Below are 12,474 nucleotides of genomic sequence, written 5' to 3'. Positions count from 1 at the left end.
TAATTATCAATGATCCCATTAATTAATAGGACACCACTATTAATTATGGGTAATTATTTTAAATATATGATTATGCACGCTTAACGCTAATTATTAACATTAATCACATCTAACAATATGATTAGTTCTTAATATTAATTATAATTTTATTACCAACATCACTTAGTATTAAGTAACATTAATTGCTGATGTCATTATTTTATTAATAGTGATATTACTATTAATTATTAATACTAATGTTAACATTTTTAACCAGTATTAATTTTTACTATCTTTATTATGATCATTAATATCGATGATTACTCTTAATTTTTCTTATATTTATGAATATTAATAATTAATAGACTTGTTCCTGATATCCGGCAGAGAGAGGATGATATTACTCCCAATATCGAAGAAAGTGTACGCCCCTCTATGATGTTATTCCAAATAGCCAGGGGGTCAGGATGACATTATTGAAACTATCGAAGTGGGTGTACATCCCTTCAGTCATCTTTTTCCTTATATCCTGGGTGGGAGAGGATGATATGACTCCCAATATCGCAGGGGGCATAGACCTCCCCCGTGATATTGTCCCTAACATTCAAAGGTGGAGAGGATGATATTTCTTCCGATTTCGCAGGGGGTGTACACCACCCCTGTGATATGGTTCCTAATATCGAGGGGGCGACAGGATGATTTCAGTCTCTGTATTGCAGGAGGTGTACACTCCCTAGTGAAATGGTTCCTAATATCCAGGGATGGAGAGGACGATATCACTCCCAATAGAGCAGGGGGTGTACACTCCTTCTGTGACATTGTTCCTAATTGGCCAGCGAGGGAGAGGAAGATATTACCTCCAATATCTCAGGGGGTGTACACCCCATTGTGATACTGTTCCTTATATCTTGGGAGGGAGACGATGATACTAGTGGCAATATCGCAGGGGGTGTACACACCCGCTGTGATATTGTTCTAAATATCCAGAGGGAGAGAAAATGATATGACTCCCAATATCACATGGGGTGTACATCCTCCTGTGATATTGTTTCTTATATTCAGGGGGAGAGGATGATACTACTCTCAATATCACAGGGGTTGTACACACCTCCTGCGGTATTTTTCCTAATATCCCGAAGGGGACAGCATAATATTACTCTCAATATCGCAGGGGGTGTACACCTCCTTTGCAATATTGTTCTTAATATCCATGATGGGAGAGGATGATATGACTCCCAATATCGCAAGAAGTGTACAGCGGTCTGTGATATAGTTCCTAACAGCTAGGTGGGGAGAGGATGATATTACTGCCCATATCACACGAGTTGTAAAACCACTTCAATATTTTGCCTACAATCCTGAGGGGAGAGGATGACATTACTTCCAATATCGAAGAAGGTGTACATCCCTCTGTGACACTATGCCCAATATCCACGTTGGGAGATGAAGACATTGCGCCCAATATCGCAGGGGATGTACGCCCACCCTGGGATATTGTTCCTTATATTGAGAGTGGGAGAAGATGCTATTACTCCCAATAACGCAGGGGCTGGGGCTGTACACCCCTCCTGTGTTATTGTTCTTAGTATCCTAGGGAAGAGAGGATGATACCACACCCAATATCGCAGGGGGAGTACACCCACACAGTGATGTTGGTCTTAATGTACTCCACCTCCCACCACCAGGGATATCGTTCCTAATATCCAGGGGAAGAGAGGATAGCATTATGCCCAATATTGCAGGGGAGTGTACACACCCTCCGTGATGTTGCTCCTAGTACCCAAAGGTAGAGATGATGATATTACTGGTCATATCACAGGGGGTGTACACCCTTCTGTGATATTGTTTTTGACATTCAGTGAGGGAGAGGATAATATTAATCCCAATATCACAGAAGGTATACAGACCCCTGTGATGTAGTTCCTAATGTACAGGGGAAAGAGAAGAATATTGCTTTCAATATCGCAGGGGGTGTAAACACCCTGCCCCCGTATATCGTTCCTAATATGCAGCGGGGTGGAGGCTGATAGTACTCCCAATATCCCAGAAGGTGCACACACACCTGTGATATAGTTCCTAATATCCAGCGGGAAAGAGGCTGATTTTACTTTCGATATCTCAGTGGGTGTACACCATTCCCAACCCCGGGGTATCGTTCCTAATATCCAGGCGGGAAGAAGATGACATGGCTGAGAATATCGAAGGGGGTGGACACCTCTTCAGTGATATGGTTCCTGATATCCAGGGGGTGAGTGGATGATATTACTCCCAATAAAGTAGGAACCATACAGCCACCCTGGGATTTTGTCCTTAATAACCACAGGGGAGAGGTGACATTACTACCAACATTGCAAGGGGTGTACACCCTCCTGTGATATTGTTTCTTATATCCAGGAAAGGAGAAGGTGGTATTAGTACCAATGTTGAAGGGATGGACAGCCCCCATGGGATATTGTTCTAAAGATACGGGTTGAAAGAGGATGAGATTTCATCCAATATAACAAGGGTTGTACACCCCAACTGTGATATGAATCGTAAATCCTAGAAGAAGAGAGAATGACATTGCTTCCAAAAACACTTGGGGTGTACACCCACCCTGTGATATTGTTCCTGTCATCTAAAGGAAGAGATGATAATACTACTCCCACTACCAGAGAAGGTGCACACCCCTCTGTGATATTGTTCCTCATAACTTGTGAGGGAGAGCATGATATTACTTCCAATATGACAGTGGCTTGACACCCAGTCTGTGATATTTCTCCTAATTCCCAGTAGGTAAAGTATGATGTTCCTGCCAAGAGAGTAGTGGGTGTACAGCCACCCTGTGGTATGTCTCCGAATATTCAGGGAAACACAGGACGACATTATCCCAAATCTCCCAAAAAGTGTACATCCATAGTGTGATATGGTTGCTAATATCTGGAGGTGCAGAGGATGGTATTCGTTCTCCTGTCGCAGGCTGTGTACACACAACCTGTGAAATTGTTCCTAATATCCTGAACAAAAGAGACTGCTAATAATGAACACACATTGCAGGGGGAGTAATTATTAAGATCCACATCGTAATGGGGAGTAATAGCAACCCCCTCTCTCCCCCTCGCTGTTACAATCCACATCGCAGGGGGTTGAGGCACCCCCCACGATATGGGGAGTAATAGCATCCCCCTCTCTCCCCCTGGCCTTATATAAGGAGTCTGGCCTTATGTAAGTGCCCCCCCATGCCATCACAGGCTTTAATGTATTCACTTAAAGTTTTTCCTCATGTAGATCTGCCACTCCCTTAATAGGTCGAATTGCTACCTGACATTCTGTATTAGCGTTTTCATGAGCAAGCAGCTGAACCATCACTTTCTTGGCATGAGAATCGGAAATAGCCTTTTGAGCCGCATCCTGCAAACGGACGATAGGATCTGGATAAAGCTCCCTTGGACCCTGTTGAACTGTGTGAAAAGAAGGATAAGCAGTAGCAGGGTCATGAATTTTTTCCCAGGCTCTTAGGCATATAGTTCTGAGCTGATCAACAGCCTCATCACCCATTACCATCTGTTGATTTAGAGTACCCCATGCCTGTCCGATTCCAAGCAATTGATCAGTTGTGATATTAATGGGACGCTGGGCTTGAGCATTTCTGCGTGCCTGATTTGTTGCTTCATCCATCCACCAGGTTTTAAATTGGAGAAATTCAGAGGGGGACAGGGTGGATCGGGCTAATGCCTCCCAATCCATAGGTATTCAACGTCTGTTATAAGACACACATTGTAACAAGGAATAAACATAAGGAGAATTTGGTCTATCTTGTCCCATTGCTTGCTTTAAGTCTTTTAATATTTTAAAAGGAAATGGCTCCCAGCATGCTTGAACACGTTCTCTGGGCTCCTCAGCTGGAAAAAGAATTACCAGAAACCGCCAAGCATTCAAATCCCCCATTTCTTGTGCCTGGCGAATGGATGCCTGGATTGTCCCTGTGCCATCATTTGTATTTGGACCGGCTCGCAGCATTCCCCTACCATGATTAACAGGTGGGCAAGCCTGGATCATTCCCTCATCCTAACTGGCTGTTGGACAAGCCTGAAGCTTCCCTTGGCCATAGTTACTGGCGGGGCCTGCAACAATGGGAGCCGCATTGGAAGGCTCCCCTTCCAAAAATTCCTAAGGCTGGCCTGGGGGTGGCCATTCCAGACCTTCCCCTAAAGGCGCAGTAGGTGGCACTGTTTCTTTTATAAGCTTTTGGAGATTAACATACATACCTTCCCGTTTCTCGCCCTTTTTAAAACTAGACTGTCATGGTTCACTTTGCTGATAATTAGACTCCTGATTATTCAACTTTCCTATGTCATCCTGAAACTCCTCCTTCTCCTCCTCAGTGTGGAAGGGCTCCAGTGCTGTTTTAACTGCCGACCACACAGACCAAGCAGAGATGGGAATATCGCGGCCCTCTTCTTGTGCTCGTTTTAAGTCTGATCCAACCTTGTCCCAATCTTTTACATTCATGGCTCCATATTCCGGGAACCAAGGAGAATACTTGTCTACCAGATGGAGCAAAGATGTGAGATTTTGGGTACTCACAATTACCCCTCCGCGGCGCAGTAACTGCGCACAAGGCTTAAGTAATTAGCGAACTTACTCTCAGCCTGACCCATATTTTCCTGAGGTTTCCCTGGGATTCTCTGAGCGCCCGATTTACCCTAGAGCTTGAAGTGAAAACCTACTCCGGAGTCCTTTGTCGGTCGTCCTCCGCTTTCCACATTCTGGTGTTCCTTCACTAGATTATTTGTAGAGATTACGGGGAGCCCCGCGTTGGGAACCAGAGACCAGCCTGGGCAACCAAGAGAGACCCCCGTTTCTACCAAAAAAAAAAAAAAAAAAAAAAATTTAGCCAGGTGTGGTGTCGTGTGCCTGTAATCCCAGCTACTCCACTCAGGGTCTGAGGGGGCGGGGCCTGAAGCCCCATACAATCAGGGGCACTGGGGTGGGGACCCTTCAATCAGGCGCGTCGCCGGAAAGGAGAGGGCGACTTCCGGGATCGGGCGGGTGGGGGCTTTGTCTCGCCTTCGCCACAGTAGAGGCTCTTTCTGTTAGTCTCCGCTTGGCTCTGGGAGGCCCAGGTGGCTCTGCAGCAGCCTCTGCCACCGTGTGACCTGCGGGTATTGGGACATCCCTAACTGATACCAGGACACCCGGGAAGCCGAGGAATGGTGAGTGAACTGCGCCTGGCTTCCCGAAGTGGGGAAGAGGGCTGGTTGAAACCAGCTGGAACCAGCCATCCGCTGCGGAACCTGCGGACCCAGTTGCCGCTTAGCAGCCGGGCCTCAGTCCGCTTCTGTGCAGGGCCGGGCGGGGCGGGCAGCGGGACCCCTGCGTCCTGTCTGTACCTGTGGGCGCCACTTCCGCCGGCCGGAGCCCTCTCGGGAACCCCGCGCCTCCCCCACCCACGTAGTGCGGTGACCACGGGATGGGGATCCGGGAGAGCCCCAACTCGGTGTGCGGGGTTCCAGTGTGGGAGGAGCTGTGGTTCATGGAGCTTCCAGTCCCACCTTTCTCCCCCTAAAATTAACCTGAGGCTTTGTTAAAACGGTAACGGTGTGTTTGAGCAAACGGCGATTCATAAATCAGGTACCACAGTCAAGGTTTGTGGTTTGGGGTTCACAGGAGGGGCGTAAATGAAAGGTTTTGATAAGGTTAATGAGGAAGCAAACCATACATGTATATATATACACATATATATACACACATATACACATATATACATATATATACACATACATATATATATATTTTGTTTTGTTTTGTTTTGTTTTTTTGAGACAGAGTCTTGCCCTGTTGCCAGGCTGGAGTGCAATGGTGCAGTCTCAGCTCACTGCCACCTCTGACTCCCTGGTTCAAACGATTCTCCTGCTTCAGCCTCCCATGTAGCTGGGCTTATAGGCGCCCACCACCACGTCCAGCTACTGGTATGTTTAGTGGAGACAGGGTTTCGCCATGTTGGCTAGGTTGGTTTCAAACTCCTGACCTTAATTGATCGCCCGCCTGGGCCTCCTAAAGCGCTGGGATTACAGGCCTGAGCCACCTTGGCCAAAATATTTTTCTGTTTCCAAACATTTTACGTGAGAGGAAAGCAGAGAATAAATCATCTGACACTCTACTGTAAAAAAAAATCACTGTGCCTCTCTTCTTTTCATCTTTCCTAAGTGTACATATTACCAAAATGTCTTTAGGTTGAGGTCCCCCCGTGAAAACTTTACAGGGTGTTGTGTCCTCAGCCACCCTCCTGTCTTTTCCTAGTCCTGGCATTTTAGAACTGTCTGGGGATGACCCAGGATACCCACAGTGGCCATGTCTATTGGAGGGTCTAGTGAGTATCAGCCCCGGGGTCATCTCATCGCCAAGGACAGCCTCAGGTAGGGGGTAGAGTCTCTCAGGGGAGCAGCTGGATGCTCTTGGCCTTAGAGGAATCTCCTGGTATAGTTTCATCTAAAATGGTGACCCCTTAGGGTCATTAAAATTTTAGAACATTAAAATTAATGGACAATACAACATAATGTCATTAAAGCTAGGTCATTAGAACTGCAGTTTTTATTTCTCAGAGACACATTGATGGTCTGCCAATGGGATGCTGATATTGAGAAGAAAAGGCAGAAATGATTTCTGCTCTCTAGATTGTCTCAGATTTGTGAAGAGAGAAAAACTGTCGCAAAGGACAAGGAAAACCCACCCCAGAGAGGATGTGCAAGAACCTGAATATGAAAATGCACTGAAGGCACACAGGAGGACAAAGAGCAGTGCCAGTGCCTCCTAGGTGGTCACTGAGGACTTTACTGAACAGGATGGGTGTCCCGAGGGATAGAATGGCCTGCCGTGACACTAAGAAAGGTCTGTGTTGGAGTCAGCGCTGCCTCTCCCTGAGTTTGTTACCTTGAAAAGGCTTGTCCGCTTGTATGAGTTTCAGTTTTTCATTGACTTTAAGATACATTTTATCAGTACAGCTTGAAAGATAAACATACTATTTCCAAAGAGACAAGGTAAAATGATATATTTTATTTGCTAAAAATTCGTATTTATTTCTTCCCCAGAGTGAGTGTAGTAAGTTTTAAAGGTCTGTTCTTTTTAAGGGTAATTTCAAATGGAATTGTAGGACTTAGCTTTGTCAATGCTATGGTGAAATAAAAGTGTGATAGATAAGTTGATGATTTACAAGGATTCACCAAAATGTCAGTTTCCCTCTTGTAGCATGGTGAAGAATTTATGATAGTGGACACATCTGTATCCTCTTATCTGGATATCTGAGGGGGGTTTTTTGTTGTTTTTTGGGGTTTTTTTTGGAGACACTGTCTTGCCCTGTAGCCCGGCTGAAGTGCAGTGGCGCCATCTCTACTTACTGCAACCTCTGCCTCCCGGGTTCAAGTGATTCTCCTGTGTCAGCCTCCCGAGTAACTGGGATTATAGGCACCCACCACCACACCCAACTAATTTTTGTATTTTTAGTAAACACTGGATTTTAGGCCTGGCACGGTGGCTCAGGCCTGTAATCCCAGCACTTTGGGAGGCCAAGGTGGGCAGATCATGAGATCAGGAGTTCCAGAGCAGCCTCACCAACATGGTGAAACCCTGTCTCTACTAAAAATACAAAAAAATTAGCTAAACCTGGTCACAGGCACCTGTCATCTCAGCTACTCAGGAGGTGGAAGCAAGAGAATTGCTTGAACCCGGGAGGTGGAGGTTGTAGTGAGCCAAGATCTTGCCACTGCACCCCAGCCCAAGCGACAATATGAGATTCTGTCTCAAAAAACAAACAAACAAACAACAAAAAGACGGGGTTCTGATATGTTGGCCAGGCAGGTCTCAACCTCCTGACCTCAGGTGATTGACTTCCTCAGCCTCGCAAGCTGCTGGGATTACAGGCGTGAGCCACCATGCCCTGCTCGCTCTATTTTCTTTTTATTCCCTAAATTTTAATATGTTTGAGTTTGTCTGTTCCTTTATCACTGTTTTCTTATATAAAAGAAATTCTGCCTAATCCCTCGTAAAAAAAAAAAAAAAAAAAAAAAAAACCTTCCTGTGACTTCTGAAAGTGTTCTGGTTTTATCTTTCATATTTGAATATATAATAAGTTGATTATGGTTCATGGAATGGAGAAGAATGCAATGCATTTTCCCAAATAGATGCCAGCCTGGTTTGCCTCATATTTTAAAGTGCATGTGATTTCTTTTTCTATTCTACGGTGCCTACTCTATCATTCCTCAACTTTCCATATAAATGCTGGGTGATTAAGACTTTTTTTCCCCTTAGTCTACTTGCCCATCTCTCTGCTAATACTGTGCTGTCCTGAATGTTTGCTTTGAAAATCTTAGAAGTATGTTAGAGAAGCCATCACTCTTTTTTTAGATGACTAAAGATCATTAGACATTTGTCATTTTTACTACGTATGAAAAAGTAGTTTTTCTTGCCTAAAACAACCTGATTTGGGAATTTATGTGATTTCCTAGGAATAGCATCTGGAAGTGATGACATTAATGTCATTTTAAAAATCATGTGTCATATTTCCTATTATTCCTTTCTGCCTTGACATTGTGAATTAGAAATTTTAAAATTTGTTGTATTAGTATTGTTAAATATCAATTTTTGGTTTTATTTACTACTCAATTAAATTTAATCAGCCTATTGTCTCTTGGTGTAATCACATGGAATGGGCTCAACTCCCCAGTAAACAAGTGACGGCACATGTAAAGTATTGTGTACCAGGGAAACTCATTGAACACTTTTTGTTTAGACTGTGATTTGGGGTCTGGTTCCCTCAGCACCACTGCAGTGACACAAAATAATAGATCTTCAGCAGAAGTTTTGGCAAATATATTGCATAAGCCATTTAGATGCAGTGAGCCATTCTTATAACTTGGGTTGGTGGAATCCCTTTCAAAATGTAAGTTACTAATACAAACAAAGATTGAACTTTGTGAACAGGCATTTTTAAGAATAAGTAGACTCAGGACTGATAATATTAACTCTCTTATGCACATCAGGTAGGACTTTATTATGACAGATACTAGAAATATACAAAGTGAAGTTAAAAGGTGACTCCTAGCAGCACATCTTACTCCCTGGATTCTCTAATGAGACGGGTGTTTCTACTTTGCTGTTGCCTTTTTGAATAGTTCAATTCTCGCATTAGTACTGCTGTGTGGGAGGGAGTATGTGTGAACAGAGTAAGAGTTGTGACAGTCAAGTCATAGAATAAATGCTTGGAAATTTTAGAATCATGTAAACAGCTTATGGATTGAGTATAGATTCCCAGTGCTCTCAGTCTCACCCGTCCTTCTATCCACATATGTGGAATGTTCTAGGACTCCGTGGCTTTTGAGGATGTGGCTGTGAACTTTACCCAGGAGGAATGGGTTCTGCTAGATTCTTCTCAGAAGAATCTCTGCAGAGAAGTGATGCAGGAAACCTGCAGGAACCTGGCTTCTGTAGGTAAGAATGACAACACATTTCACTTAATTACAGAAGTATTTCGCTATCATCAGCGCTATTTGTGATTTGGAATGGGGCAAGGGAATGATTTGGTGAAGAAATCAGGCATGGGCACTGTGTACAATGAACATGAAATCTAGTAATGTTTCTATAGTTTGTAATAATTCGTGATAATTTTGTGGGTCTGTATTTTAGGAAGTAAATGGAAAGACCAGAATATTGAAGATCACTTCGAAAAACCTGGGAAAGATATAAGATAATTTGCACTGAGAAGAGGAAATAAAGTCCTCTGAAGGAATCTTAGCTTGTCAAGAACTTAAAAACAAGCAATCAAAACAAATAAGAGTCACTTGAAATTTATTTCTTTTTAGAAAAATTTCACCCAAAATGTAATATACTTCCGTGTAGCAGTCAGTGTTTGGAAAACAGTTTACTTGAAAATAGTACTACAAAATTATGTACATGAATGTTACTAATTTGGTCATAGCCATGCAGGTGGTAGCTGTGTTTTCAGTAGTAACCCATTTACTTTCAAATAATTCAGTCATGGCAAAAAAAAAAAAAAAAATATATATATATATATATATATATACACACACACACACATATATGCATTTTCCTTGGTATTGGTAGCAGTGTATGTCCAAGACCTATGAATAAGTAGAAAGTTATTAAACCAAGCAATAATAATGTGCTTATCTTTTTTTTTTTTTTTTTTACAGAAATCATACGATACAGAGACTGTGTGAAAGCAAAGACAGTAATCAATATGGACAGTTGTCAGCCAAATTCCAAATCTTGATCTGAATGAGAACATTTCTCCTGGATTAAAACAATGTGAATGCAGTATTTGTGGAAAAGTCTTTGTACATCATTCCCTCCTTAATAGGCACATCCTGGCTCACTCAGGATACAAACCATATGGAGAGAAACCATATAAATGTGAACAGTGTGGGAAATTCTTCGTTTCTGTTCCAGGTGTTAGAAGACACATGATAATGTACAGTGGAAATCCAGTTATACATGTACGATATGTGGGAAAGCGTTTTATCTTCTCAATTTATTTGAAAAACATCAGAGAACCCACACAGGAGAAAAACCCTATAAATGTAAACAATGTGGTAAAGCGTTCACTGTTTCCGGTTGTTGTCTAATACATGAACGAACTCACACTAGAGAGAAACCCTACGAATGTAAAGAATGTAGAAAAACATTCAGATTTTCTTGTTCTTTTAAGACGTGTGAAAGGACTCACACTGGAGAAAGACCCTATACATGTACCAAATGTGATAAAGCCTTCAGCTGTTCCACTTCTCTTCGTGACCATGGAAGCATTCATACTGGAGAGAGACCCTAAGAATGTAAACAATGTGGCAAAGCCTTTAGTGGTTTGAGTTCCCTTTGTAACCATAGAAGTACTCATACTGGAGAGAAAGCCTATGAATGTAAACAATGTGACCAAGCCTTCAGTCGCCTCAGTTCCCTTCACCTCCATGAAAGAATTCATACTGGAGAAAAACCCTATGAATGTAAGAGATGCGGTAAAGCCTACATTCGTTCCAGTCATCTTACTTGCCATGAAAGAAGTCATGATATAGAGGCTGGGTGTAGTGACTCAGCCTATAATCCCAGCACTTTGGGAGGCCAAGGAGTGTGTATTGCTTGAGCCCAGGAGTTCATAACCAGCCTGGATTAAAACAATGTGAAACAACTGGGCATCATGATGAAACCCTGTCTCTACAAAAAATAAAATAATGCCAGGCGTGGTGGCTCACGCCAGCTACTCGGGAGGCTGAGGCAGGAGAAGAGCATGAACCCAGGAGGTGGAGCTTGCAGTGAGCCAAGATCGCACCAGTGCACCCCAGCCTGGGCGAGAGAGCGAGACTCCGTCTCAAAACAAATAAATAAATAAATACATACATAAAAATAACTAGCTAGGCATGCTGGCACATTTCAGTTGTCTTAATTCTTTTTCAAGGACATAAAAAGCAACAGGGGGTTGGAGGAAAGCCCTGTGCATGTGGATCATGAGGTCAGGAGATCGAGACCATCCTGGCCAACATGGTGAAACCCCGTCTCTACTAAAAATACAAAAATTAGCTGGGTGTGGTAGCATATGGTTGTAATCCCAGGTACTCAGGAGGCTGAGGCAGGAGAATCACTTGAACCCAGGAGGCGGAGGTTTCAGTGAGCCAAGATTGTGCCACTGCACTCCAGCCTGGTGACAGAGTGAGACTCCATCTCAAAATAAATAAATAAATAAAGCCCCTTGAATGTAAGAAACGTGGTAAAACATTTACTCTTTCTCATTCTCTCATAAACATGAAAAGGCTCACACTGCAGAGAAACCTTAAGAGTGTAGGAAATGTGATCAAGCCTTCAGATTTTCCTGTTTTTGAAGATTTGGGAGGACTCAGGGTGGAGAAAAGCCTTTTGAATCTAAATTTGTGGTAAGGCCTTCAGTTGTGTTAGTTCCTTTTGAAGACATCAGCTCATTTCTGAGAAAAACCCTATGAATGTCCGGAATGTGGGAATGTTTCATTTCTCTCATGCCCACTCAAGGACTTATGAAAATGCACACTGTAGCTGGCTGGACCTTGTAAATACAAGAACATACACAGGATTAAAACTCTAATAGTTTAGAAACTGCAACAATATTTTCAGTTTTCACATTTACTTGAAAAGTCATGTGAAAACTCCCATGGGAAAGAAGTTCTGTAAGTGAAACTTTTCTAATTTGGAAAACTGATGCAAATTAATTATCGTGTAGTGTTTGGAAAAAATGTATGAAATGTTACACAAGTTACAAGTATTTTGTTTTTATCAGTGGCTCATTCTTAAAGAGTCTTGAGTATGCATTTCACCTTGTTTTGCAGGGAAACCTTGAGGTGAGAGTTCTGTAAATGCTCTTTAAGCAGTAGTACTTGAGTTTCATAGATAATGATAAGTTTGTTGGTAGAATTTTTGTCTATTCATTTGATAATGTGCTGGATTCATGGTTGAATTTTGATGTTTTTCTAATATGTAGGT

The 12,474-nt window shown here is 42.8% G+C and overlaps 1 pseudogene; it reads left to right on the top strand.

Annotated features, from left to right (window-relative positions):
- The first annotated feature begins 5,171 nt into the window (after positions 1 to 5,171).
- On the top strand, positions 5,172 to 11,110 carry LOC144340145 (uncharacterized; annotated as a pseudogene).
- The last annotated feature ends 1,364 nt before the right edge of the window (positions 11,111 to 12,474 follow it).

This window comes from Macaca mulatta, chromosome 3 (genome assembly GCF_049350105.2).
Source record: "Macaca mulatta isolate MMU2019108-1 chromosome 3, T2T-MMU8v2.0, whole genome shotgun sequence".
Lineage (NCBI taxonomy): Eukaryota > Metazoa > Chordata > Mammalia > Primates > Cercopithecidae > Macaca > Macaca mulatta.
The sequence above is the reverse complement of the archived record's forward strand: the minus strand, read 5'-3'. Positions and strand labels throughout refer to the sequence as shown.